The sequence below is a fragment of the Triturus cristatus genome, chromosome 4_1, assembly GCF_964204655.1.
Source record: "Triturus cristatus chromosome 4_1, aTriCri1.1, whole genome shotgun sequence".
In the NCBI taxonomy this organism is placed as follows: Eukaryota; Metazoa; Chordata; class Amphibia; order Caudata; family Salamandridae; genus Triturus; species Triturus cristatus.
This window is the reverse complement of record NC_140585.1, coordinates 511,104,194-511,117,545: the sequence shown is the minus strand read 5'-3', so window position 1 is coordinate 511,117,545 and position 13,352 is coordinate 511,104,194.

Genomic DNA, 13,352 nt, shown 5'->3' with positions numbered 1-13,352 from the left:
TGCCGTATTCGGCAATCAACTTTCATAATGTACAGACTTCTCAAAAAATCTATTTTAAATTGATGACACTAATACTGTTGCAAAATGTGTCACATGCTTCATATTTAGTGCTGCATAATTTAGAAAACCTTGCCACATAATTTGGTCCTCTTTTCTGTCTGATCCTAGTAGCCTCACAATGGAAAAACTCTGCAGAGTAGTTTGGGGACTGTAATTATCCAAACTTGAAAGTTGTATTTTTATATACATATACAGTTATAGTTAGCTTAGGCTTTCAATAGGAGAGACATTTTTAATTTTCCTAATAACATTGGTGCTGCTTGATTAGTCTACACAAAATTTTCCTTCCTAAAAAAGTTCATTCATTTTGGATACTAATGCTGCCCCCAGTGGGCGGGAAATATATTTTGATCTGTTTCTGTAGGCAGGGAAAAAGATCAAAAGTCTGCTTCCAGCAGGCGGGAACATTTTTAGTAATCCCACCTGTTTGGATCAGAATTTGTGTTTGCTCCCGAGTGGCATGAGATTGAAAAATGGCTCCTGCGAAGCGGGAGCAAACACAGGTCTCACTGCCCATGTCAGTGTGGGCAGAAAAACCGTTATGTTCTGGATTTCAGCTCCCTGGGACATACCAAGTGAGCCAGTTCAGGTATAGGGCCCCCGTGGCCATAAATGTCTCAAGGAGGGTGGCTAAGTGGCCCCCCTCTCTTAAGTAATAAGCCCCACGGGTGGGCTCCCTGGTGCCTTTAATGACTAAGGGAGGGGGGCTGTGTGGCCCCTTCCCCATTTTAAGTCATGTTGGGTGGGCTCCCCGGGGTCTTGACAGGCTCAGAAAGGGGGGTCACATGGCCCCCTCCCCATTTTGTAAAGTTTCGGCCTGGAGGTGGGCTCTCTGGGGCCTTTCTAGGCTCGGGGAGGAGGATATAAAATTATGTTGGCCCAATGGTGAGCTCTCGGGGTCTCTGGAGGCTCTGTGAGAGGGCTGCGTCGGCCCCTCCCAATATAAATCAATTTTAACCTAGGGGTGGGCTCCCCTGGGCTTCCTGAGGCTCAGGGAGGGGGGCCACATGGCACCCCTCCACATATCAAATAAATTTGGCCCTGGGGTGAGCTTTCTAGGGCCTTTAATGGCTCAGGAGGGAGGAACTCTGTCACCTTCCCTTTATGAATACAGCTCAGGGGGTGGGCTCACCGGGGCATAAACTTAATAAATGTGGCACAGTTGCCGTTATTTTTTTCTGAGCTCATTGGACTCCTTCGGGATCGCTGTATTTTATCGGATTTTATGTTTGTTTTTTATCTCAGGGAGGTCCCTCTAGATGCCCTCCATGTGGCCTACGGTGTCGGGTTATCTCTACCCTGCTCCTTATACTATTTTTCTTTTACTTGAGAAAAGGGGACTAAGGCCCTGAGTCCTGCAATGACTGCCAGCAACATTTTAATTAGTTATTTCTACCCTGATGTTCCCATGCGCCTTGCTAGGGGTGCCTCGGGAGCAACAGTGAAACCCGGGGAGCCGTGGTCCCTTTTGCACCATATTTGCTCTGCCTCTGGCAGGGCCGCATGAAATGTTGTCAAGGTAACTCTTGCAGTGGAGACCCTCTGTTTGTTGCCTGATCAGGAATTAAGCTCATTCTTGTGTGCATTTTGGAAAGGTGGACAGACTGAGGGTGCAGAATCCTGCCAATTTGGTGCTAGGATTTCAGGGTCTCAAGCTATTAGTTGAGTATAATATTATGTTAATTTGGGTGAGAGAATGAGTGATGGGCAGCTAGGTGCACTGGAGTGCAGCATGTTTCTAGGGGATGAAGGATGCTAGGCACAGACCCCTAGCATGTGGAACATATTGTGTTATGTTGAGCGAGAGAGCGTTTAAATCAATATTTGCAAATCTAGTAAAAAACTACATAAACCCCACTTTCTGGTATTTATCTCCTCTGCTTCTGTAGTGTAGATAATTCCAAATTATCAGAGAGGTATACAAACATGTTGGATAATCTGATTCTATGTGACACTTCTATTTACCTTTGGTTCTCTTGGCACTTTGAGGTAAAACACAATAATTACTAATTTTATTCTGGGAATGGCAATTGTTAGAAATGGAGTCTCTAGTTGGCAGTGGTCTGCACCCTGTCCACGTAGGAGTCCTCACTCGAGTCAGGGTAAGGGAGTCTCCTAGCTAAGATGACCTCTCATCACCCCTTTGGTAGCTTGGCACGAGCAGGCAAGCTTATCTCAGAGGCAATGTGTAAAATATTTGTACAATCACACACAGTAAGGCAGTGAAAATACTACAAAGGAAAAGGAGTCCTCACCAGCTTAGATAAATAGCCAATATTTATCTGAATAAAAAAAGACCAAAATGACAAAAATCCAACATACATAAGTCAAAATATTACTTTTAAAAGATTAAGCAAGTCTAATCTTGAGAAATCAATGGATGTGTTCATTTTAGCACAAGGTATCTAAGATGCATCAAAAGTTAAAGACGGTGCAAGGCACAGGGGAGGTTAGGAACCTGAAAGGCAAAGCGATAAGTCAGTTCTTTACTCCACAGGGGAGGTGATGCGTTGGTCCCTTACTGGCAGGGGGGGTCATATGTCGGTTCCTTACTGCTAGGCAGGGGAGGTGATGCATTGGTTCCTTACTGGCAGGGGAGGTGATGCATTGGTTTCCAGACATGGGACTTCAGTTTCTTACTGCGGTGCAGTGACGATGAAGAACCAGTGCCCAGTACTAATGTGTGTTGAAAATCCTGAAGTGCTGTGTCGATGTGACACTGGCAATGCAGGCGATGCGTTGCTTTCGCATCTGCGAAGCAGTCACTGTGTCGATTCCTCAGCCATGAAGCAGATGCTGCGTCAGAGTTGGAGCAGGTGCCATGGACGTAGTTGGCACGGTGCTTGGGACTCACGTTGCAGCAACTTTTCTGATGCACTGTGATAGCACACTGGGGCCTGTGGTGAAAGGTGTGATCGGTGCATCGAGCAGGAACCATGGTTTGGGGAAGACAACGGTGATGCATCGATATTTTACAGCGGTGCAACGAGAAAACAGGATTTGGGAGTCAATGCGTGGATTTTCTCCTTAACATCATCTGGTTACACTTCCAAGGGCACATGGATTGGATTTGGCACCACTTGACAAGTCAGGCCTCTCAGCAAAAGAGCCCAGGCACTGGTAGGTGAAGTTTTTGGTGAAAGCTGTTATTGGTGCATCGAGTGGGAACCATGCTTTGGGACAGATAGAGGTGATACGTCGATATTTTAAAGCGGTGTAATGAGAAAACAGGATTTGGGAGTCAAAGCGGATTTTATCCTTAAGATCACATGGTTACACTTTCAAGGGCACAGGGACTGGATTTGGCACCACTTTACAAGCCAAGACTCTCAGCAAAAGAGCCCAGGCACTGGTAGGTGAGGTTTTTGATGGCCCTGAGACTTCTTAACTAGAGGCAGGCACACATAAGCCCTTGGAGAACCTTGGAAGCAGGATAAAGAAAGCAAAGTCCAGTCGTTTCGCTACCAGTACAGAAGCTGCAAAGTAGCAGGCCAACACAGCAAAGCAAACAGGAAAGTGGCAGTCCTTCCTGACAGCTTCTCCAGCTTTTCTTCCTGGCAGAATGTCCTCAGTCCAGAAGTGTTCTGATATTGGGTATCTGGGATCTAATACTTATACCCCTTTCTGCCTTCGAAGTAAGCAAACTTCAAAGGAAAGTCTTTGTAGTGCATAAGACTCTGCCTTTCCCTGACCTGGCTCCAGACACTTTACGGAGGGGGGTGGAGACAACTTTGTGTGAGGACAGCACAGCCCTATTCAATGACAACTCCCTCACCACTCTAGCTTAGGAAGGCCTGTTCGCCTAGGCATGAGCCATCAGGATATGCAAGGCATACCTCAGCTCCCTTTGTGTGACTGTCTAAGGTGAATGCACAAGAGCCAAACTATCAGCCAACTCAAACATGTTTTCTACAGACAGGCAGAGGCATAGAATGGTTAAGCAGAAAAATGCCCACTTTCCGGCAGCTCAAGACATGGCGTGAATGACCGGAGGATTTTATATGACTTTGTCAATCAGCATTTGCCAAAATCAAGCATTGTTCAGACAACAACAATTGCAGCAAAGAATTTAATTAAAAAAAAACATTGCTACTAAAATTTCCAAGACCATTAAAGTGAATTGGAAGTGAAAGCTCACTGCTTGGCAATACAAAGCAAAATAAAAAAGAAGATTATTTGATCAGGATGAAATCATGCAACTAAAGCTTATTGTCTGAATTCTGGGTCCTGGGGAGAACCTGCTAGGTTCAATACACGTCAGCAGCATAATTGCACCAGGGAGTGTGCCAATAAAATGGAAGCATAGGCCTGCAGTGAATCATTGAGTTCAAATACATCTATTGGTTAGATCCCTTATCCAGGCCGAAAATTAAATGAAAGTATCAGCTTGCGCTCTTATGTTGAAAACCAAAAAATCAGGGGCGTCTGTGGGCTTTTTGCTTAGTGCCCCTTGGGCTAGTTCGAAGTTCAGAACTGGGACATCTATGGTTACAAGATTTGTATTGTGTTTTTTGCTGTATTTATAATTTATTTTTGGGGCTATGTAATAATGATCTTTATTTGATGTAGGACATGAATGTGAATTGATCCATTACATGACAATGTTTGTCGTACCTCTGTTGCTGACAGTTTTATGCTAAATGTAAAGCTTTCAAAGTTTTTTCACAAATAATGATGAAAATAAATGATGTTCACTGTAATTAAGTTTTGTGACCATGAATGGGAATCATTGTGTTTGTTAAGTAGAGTCAGTATTGGCATTTGTACTTTTTTAATATATTTATACACTTTCTAAAAATTGCATTTTTGAAACACGCAGTTTAAAAACCAACTTCATCAAAAGATGTATTTTTAAATTGTGAGTTCAGAGACCCCAAACTCTAAACCTCCATCTGCTCCCAATGGGAAATAACACTTTAAACATATTTCAAGGCAATCCTATATTACCCTAGGGGAGAGATAGCTCTTGCAATAGTGTAAAATGAAATTAGCAGTATTTCAATATGAGGACATGTAAAACACACCAGCATATGTTCTACCTTTTAATCACACTGCCCATGGGGCTGCCTTGGGCCTACCTAATGGGTGAGGGACATGTAGTAAAAGAAATGGTTTGGGCCTGGCAAGTGGGTACCTTGCCAGGTCGAAATAGCAGTTTAAAACTGCACACACAGACAGTGAAGTGAAAAGTCTGAAACATTTTTGCAGGGCTTCTCATGTGGGTGACACAATTCAGTGCGGCTGTCCCATTTGATTTACAGGTCCTGGGCACACCTACAGCACTTTACTAGGGACTTACTAGTATACCAAAAATACCAATAATGGATATACCAATCACCAATACATTTTAGACAGAGAGCATATGCACTTTAGCACTGGTTAGCAGTGGTAAAGTGCCTTGAGTCCTAAAACCAACAACTAAAGGTCAGACAAAATAGGAGGAAGAAGTCAAAAAGTTTGGGGATAACCCTGCAAAACAGGCCATGTCCAAAAACAGCGTTTTCAATTGTGTTCTGAATTTATTGGAATATCGAGTACTTCTCTAGCAAAGAAGCTGGAGCCAAGAGCGATAGTCCTAAGAGAGCTCTTCTGGTACATGCATGCATTTGATGACTCTTCAAGAGTGAACTTCAGAATGGCCTTGATTTTCAATTTGCCTCAGATCACTGCATTTATAAATGCATGATGCATCAAACATCGGATCGTGAGTCCAATATGTCCACTGCTGTGACTAAATGAAGGATCCCCAATATAGGTGAGACAAGATATATCTAATGTATACCAGACATAGGCCTTGCTGCCTCATTTGTCAGTATTTTTAAGCTTTTCATTTGGTACTATGGCGGCTTAGACAGACTTTATTTGCAGGATCCATTTTGGAAAGGTTCGCGATGAGTACAGGTTCTACAGACGTGAAGGACATGACACTGAGAAAGTCTTTTACGGCCCCTTTTTGATTGCATGAGCAAGGGAACCCTCTCCCACTACCCATGGTATCATGGTGTACAGAATAATATATGTTAAAGGTGTGGAATGTTAAGGTACCATTGAGGAGGAAAAAAACATTTAGCAATTATATGGTTCTTGATTAAAGGTGAAGATTAGAAGACACCAAAATCCTCCTGAAAATCAGGAAGGAGAAAAGAGGCAGACAGGAAATCCAAGCAAAGTGCTCCAATAGAAGATCAAGTTGCTGAAACTAAAAATCTGGTACAAAAAGAGTTGCAAGGGAAAGAAGTATGCCACAAAACACAAGAGAATAAATGTATCAATGTGCTCTTTCCTCTCATTACTATGTCCCTTACATACTATTAAACAGGAACTGATCTCATAAGGAAAGATAAAACTCCTTAGATTGGGAATCTCAAAAAACGTTGTATGGTCTAGCTAGTATCTTAGGGAAGGCTGGTTATAGGGTTCTATACCCCTTTTCAGAAAGGCATGAGATTCATTTGATGATTGAATAAGAAGCCTAAGTTCAACATCCTTTGTTCCACAATGGATTTCAGACATTCACCACTGATGTCTTTCATGCCTAGTGCTCCAGGCTACTTGCCAAAACCCCTACAGTTGACCGCAAATGCAGAGGTGCCAGAGCGGCCTGGGCAGTGCCAGTTCTCAGTATTCACTGAGTGTGATGTCCCTAGAGCATGCAGGCCTACAATGTGAGTGGAGCTCCATCATTTCTTGAACATGTACATCCTTTGGTAAGATCTTAACATGACTCCTGGCACAGATGTAACAACAGATACAGTTCCTGCAGACACTAGCACTTCTAAAGTGACAGGGCATACTGGGTATTTTAATTACAGTGAAACAAGAACCATATATCATCAACCATGTTTTGAAAAAGCACCTCTAAAATTACAGATTTCATTTTTTAAATATACTGAAGGATGCTCTGGTAATTTTATTGGTTCTGTGGATAAAGCATGATATTCTGTGGGCACATTTCTCATCATTCATAATAGGTAGTGTAAGAGTAATTGTACACAAATTGTTCCTAATGCCTGCACTACTCAAATAATACTGCATCTAGTTCACTTCAGGGTTTGGTCATTCATTGCTGTACATTCTCCTGTTCAGTCACACTCTGCCTTAGATATCAACATGTCTCTCCTGAGCAGCTGCACATGTCTGGCCTCACCATTGAAACTGTATTTATGCATCAGCCTGTGAAGAGGGTGCAGATCCTAAATTCATCACCCTTCATGGTGAGCCTCAGTCTCCCTGCTGGGGTGTAGGGAGTTCTTACTTTAGTGTAGAACAGTGGCCTAAGCCTCATCTCTATTTGTGTGACAATTAATAAGTCCTCCTTTATGCAGTTCCATTCCGAATTGTAATGGTACACATACAGTCAATTAGCAGCTTCTGGATACTATCAAAATCGATCACTCTCGAAGCATGAGTTGTAATGTAGTCTTTTCTGATACAGAATGTGTAAGAAGTTGTGGGCCTTCTAAAATTTGGTTGGAGCCTACCACTCGAATGGCTTTGATGAACAATAGTGATCTTTACCAAAGGAAAGTAGTCCTTGGTCTTACATTTGATACAAATGGATGCACTGGTAGTTTTTTAGTAGTCCCTAATTTTCTGCTAATACATGCACACACAGACATGTACAAATGTATACTTATGCATGCCTGTGTTTCCATGTAGTGCCCCTACTCCTGTAGTCGCAACACACCTCTGGAACACCAAAGGACTTAGGGAGGAAGAGAGATTCCCATTGCTAAAGGTTGGGATTCAACAGTCCATTAGCATATGAACAGAGAAAAAAAAGAAAGCAAGTACTGATTCACAGGGTGATCTTCGTTATAATTATGCAAAGGAAAAAGTCAACTTGAAATGGCAATTGCTTGCAAAATTAGTAGGAGCATTTGAAGGTGCGTGGAATGGAATTTGTACTGTTAGTGTTTTTAAAGGGTGCCCTCACACTAAGTGCACCTGGACACTGTAGAAATTACTGCAAAGGAGAAAGGGTCTGGCAATCTATTGGATTACGAAAAACCAGGCTCTCAGTGCCTTTCTTAGTCCAGCAGATTGTTTTCCAGAATCCAATATTGGATGCAATAACAAGCTGTAGCCAATGAAAACACTCTACTACCTCTCTTATGTTTCTTGAATTTAGGATTTCGTAAGAGACCATGAGTATGTCATCTAAGCACACGAGTGGGCCGACTCAAGCGAAAGCGAGAAGAGGGGTACTTGACTTGATATAGTTAGCATACAAAGTCTTCTGATCGAGGCTCATCGAAGAAAAGGCAACTCTCTTTAACAGGAGCCAGTGGGGACTTTTTAAGGCTGATGCGATGGAGACGTAGAATCATGCTTGCGACTGTGTTCTTGATAAGTTGGAGTTTAAAGTTGCAGTAGATGGGAAATACAGATGCACAACATTGTAGTAGTCGATTCGAGCTTAAATAATTTAATTCATAATCATTAATTTATGGGAAAAGGTAAATAATTGGAATGTCCTTTTCAGTAGCAGGCACTGACCACTGCATTGATCAAATTATTCTGTTTTCTAGAAACAAAAAAGGATTTGTCTACTCTACTTTTATATCCACTACCTTTCGTAAAATATGCCTATTTTCATGTATTCATGAAAGATTAACGGTGGGTGGCAGACTCTGCTCCGCCCCGCCAGCGGAGTTTGCCGAGTTTTTCCAAATCCACGCTCCACTGGAAATGAGATGTTGAGCAAAAACGGAGGAGGCGGAGTTTCCCCCTGCCTCGCACCCTGATTGAGGCTGCCACAGCTTACCTGGTGCGCTCTTCGCTGTGACTGGACTGTCCTCCTTCTCCGGGAGAAGGAGGACAGCCCAGCATGGCACAGGATGCAGCAGCCAAACAGGTGGCAGTCTGGGACCAGGTCTGCTGCCTGCACCATGCTGCATAGCAGGGGGCAGAGCGGAGCGGAATTCCACTGAGTTTTCAGACAATTCCATGGAATTCCACGGAGTGCCACTCGGCCAACTCTGCCCAGGGTTAGAAATAATAAGGATATGAGCACTCTTCCAGAGGTAGGCTTGTGTGAGTGACTCCAATAAATATTGTCAACTACATACATAATAATAATTCAGTAATGGTTGGCATATCAATGAAAAAAGCCTTGTTGTGCAAAACAGAGGACCTAAAAGTCCTCCTGTCTCTTAATGGTCCAGTCTAAGTTTAAATTCTTGGTTGCCACAGTGACCATCATGTGTATTTCAGTATCCTTGAAACAGCCACTCATGATGTATAATTCTAGTCACGCACTTTACTCCTGCAATCAATGTCCACCATCCAAGAAATATTGGAAAACATTATCTCTAGTCCCTGATAAGCCACATCAACAGCCTGTAATCTTGTACTCCTCTGAGTTGATCCAAAGTCTACACTGTATATTGTAAAGAACTGATAACATTTGGTCTTTGTTGGACATACCACCTTTTCTATGGTATTTCCCCAAATTTTTGCCTTCTGTAGCTGAACTTCATTTGCTGAAAATGGCCATCTTTGGTGTGGCATTTCCCCAGACTTTGCCTTCTGTAGCTGAACCTGTGTTGTTGGCATTAGGGACTCTGCACAATTTGCTCCTAAAAACCAGTGGAAAAGTGCTTGTGCTCTCCCTTCCAAACATTGTAAAATTAATATACACATGGTTGATACATTAAATCTACTTATAAGCCACCAGCATATCGGTTTCTACATGTGCCCAGGGCCTGTAAATTAAATGATGCTACAGGGCTGCACATTCACTCACTAAAGAATCACTGTAAAATCTTGGGCCTAAAAATTGCAGCATATGTGTGGTGTTTTAAGAGTGCCATTTGGATCTAGCAAAATAAACTTTTTTCCAGGCCTTAACCTTCCTTTTTTAATACTTGTAGGTCACTCCTACGGTAGACCCTAAATGTTCATAGGGTAGGGTGCATGATGTTTAGAATATAGGACATGCATAATTGAAGTTTTACATGTCCTGGCAGTGCAACATAGCCAAAGCATGTTTTCACTGTGGCAAGCCTGGTCTCTCTAAGACTAACTACCTTATTGCATTTAATAAGTGCCAAATTTAGTTTGGGAAATACTTCTTCCACTTTTTTTAAGTCTAATTTTAATTCCTCTTTCATGATGAAGTCTGATTTTAAAGCACTATTTTGAAAATGCCACTTTTAGAAAGTTGGTATTTTCATGCCTTAGCCAAATGTGCCTTTCTGTCAGTATGCAGGGTCACATGGCTGTTAATGGTTTCCTGTGGTGAGATGTGTATTCCTTCCAACCAGAAGACAAAGGGCCTGGGTGTGGAGAGGTGAGGGTCTTCCTGATAGGATGACTGAGGAGGAGCTGTGCCCCTGCCTTGAAAGGATAGCCTGGGGTCTGTACAAAGCCCTTTCTGACTTCAGAAGAAGCCTACCCAGTCACTGGCAGATACAGCTCACTTCTGAGCCTTTCCTTTGATTCACCAGCCAGGCTGGAGCCAAAACAGGGGAAAGGGGAGAACTGACCAGAACCAGTTTTACAATTAGACGATTGGGTGCCCCCATCCACAGACTGGCACTGAGCATGAAGGTTGCATATCCAGAACCTGAATTCAGAACACTCTGCACCTGTGAAGACTCAAAAGGAGGACTACCCTGCTGTCTGAAACTTGAATAAAGACTGATCCTGTTTGCCTTGATTCCAGGTCCCAAGAAGTGACTCCTGTGTGAACTACAGGGATAAAACAAGTTCCAGAGGCCCTTACTGCTTTCCAGCTGACCAGACCCAACTGAACCAGTCCTGTCCCTCTTTGCTGTCCTCCCTCTGTGGGAGTGTGTCCTCACCCCCAAGTGCTGTCCTCAAGAAAAAACTTGTCTGGAGTCATAGTGTAGTGTGCAGCGCAACATAGAGTCCCACAGAGTGATGCAGCTCCTAACCACGAGCTTCGCCAGGCCCAACGGCGAGCGACGCAGAGCCCCACAAAGCCACACTGCATAGCTCCCAGCTGAACGCCCCACTGGAACCAGCATGACAGAGACCTTCCTCAGGGTCTCACTACACAGCTCCCCACCGGATCCAGTGCTGGATGATGCAGCTCCCTGCAGAGCCGCGCAGCTCTTAACTGAAAGCCTCAACGGATCCAAGACTGCAGGAAACAAGACAATGTGAGTCACACCACTCCTACGTAACACATCCAGTGAGATGGACTTAGTCCTGTATCAGACCGAGCTCCATTGCAATCTGCCTGAACTTGAGACTTTGTACTTCTTCGGCCTGACCAGACACCCGCAGTTGATGCTTCCTCCTCTTTGGCACTATTTTTATCTTACACTTTAAAAACTCAGAACTTTGGTTCTACTGATTTTTTTATTATTCTGATGTCATTTTATTTATTAAAATATCCTCTATTTTTCTAAATTGGGTTGGGATTCTTCTTGTGTTGTATTTCACTTAATTACTGTTTGCGTGATGCATACATATGTTACACATTGCCTCTAAGTTAGGCCTGATTGCTTGTATGCTTGAGTCTTAAGCACAAGTTAATTTACTGATGTTTGTGGTTTACCCTGACAAGGATTGTGAATATTAATTGAAGTGGGATCTTCACCTCCTATAATCAAATTTCTTAGTCTTACGGACAGCTGTCGAGACAAACTTCAAAAGGATTTCATTATGCATAGAAAACATTTATAACACAAAGAACTGAGTAAGCTGGACTGAACCACTGCTTTGCTCCCTGACGCTTGCCTATGCTGACTTTTCTGCCGACCGGGCTGCTGCCGACAGTGCCGCTGCTGTTGCTGTGCTCATTGCTGAGTGCATGCACCTGTTCGTTTTGCATTTTCCTCCATCCTCTGCCCTTGCTCAGTGACTGATGGGGGAGGGGTGAAGGCACTGTGGAGGTGTTGGAGTCTTGGAGCACCGAACTTGTGGGAGGAACATGGAGGCTTCCCTCATGGAGAGCACTGTTCTGAGCCTGTGTGCTCCCCTTGAGTCAGTAAAAGGCGGTTGCACCTGGGTGTGCGACTGTGTTGTCCCCTTGCAGGTAGTCATGGCGAACTTAGTGCATGGCAGGGAACGCCTTGAAGCCGCAAAACTGCCAAAATTGAGTAAACTTAAAGCATGCACAAATTCTACAGTGTTTGGGATTTGGACCTACAAACGTGAAACCAATTACGAATTGATTGTCTATAATGGAGGCGGGAACCGGCAAAGCAGCACAGTGTCAGGCTTCAGCGGGTGAGCAAAGATAAGTTCCAGGAGTGTGTGTCATGGAAAATATATTGGTCAAAAGGGAAAGCATTTTTTTAGACTATTTTTAAGATAAATTGAGATTAAGTGACCAGGAAAGAGACTTGGGTAAAAGCGGTGGATAAAAATAGGCAAAAAAACTTAGCAGATACGTAGCAAGAGTGCTGCGAACAAAAAGGAGAAAAGGATTGGCACCAGGGAGAGCAAAATTACGCAAAGGACAGAATTGCTGCATAAAGCCGGACATTATTATAGAGGGAAGAGAGGAAAGAGTAGAAAACTGAAAAGGGAAGGAAAGAAACAAAGGCACTCTGGAGATATAACCTTCGGAAACAGATGTGTAAACCAAAAAAAGTCGCCCTCTAATAAAACCAACCAGCAAAGTGAGACAGGGGAGGGTTGAAGGAGGAACATCAGTCTCAAAGTCAATCACAGACTTTGGGCCTGATTACGATGGTGCAAGTGGCGGGTTCTCCGCCATCGTAAGGCCTTTTTCTGCCCACCAAATCAGGATGGCGGTGGTGTGCCTGGGGATGGAAAGCCCATCTGCCGTAGGTCTGACAGTGGCAATAGTTACCATTGCCTGTCGGACCCTCCCGCATCCCTAGAATGGTGGCGGTGCGTAGCAGGCACCATCCACCACATCAGGATGCTGCATCCCGCCAGCCTTTCCATGGCAGTTCCTCCACCATGGAAAGGTTGGCAGGGATTGACTTTGGGGGCCTGTTGTGGGCCCCCCTTGTGCAGGGGCTTATTGTTTGTGAACTTTGGGGGCACATATGGTGCCCCCTACATTTCCCTGCACCATGTGGCAGGCACCGCATCGTGCCTGCCATGTAGTGCAGGGAAATGCATTCTCAACATTGCGGTGGGTGCTGCAGCCAGCAGCACCCACTGCAATGTTAAACATGCCATATGCCATATGCCGCCATGGTGGTGGCCGCATTGTAATTCCACTTGCGGGACTATCGCCTTATACGTGGCCAGTCCCAATCCCCGGGACGATCGTAATGACTCCCTTTGTGTGCAAACACTTTAGAAGGAACCAACCTCAATCTGAGGAGTCACAGCTGTGC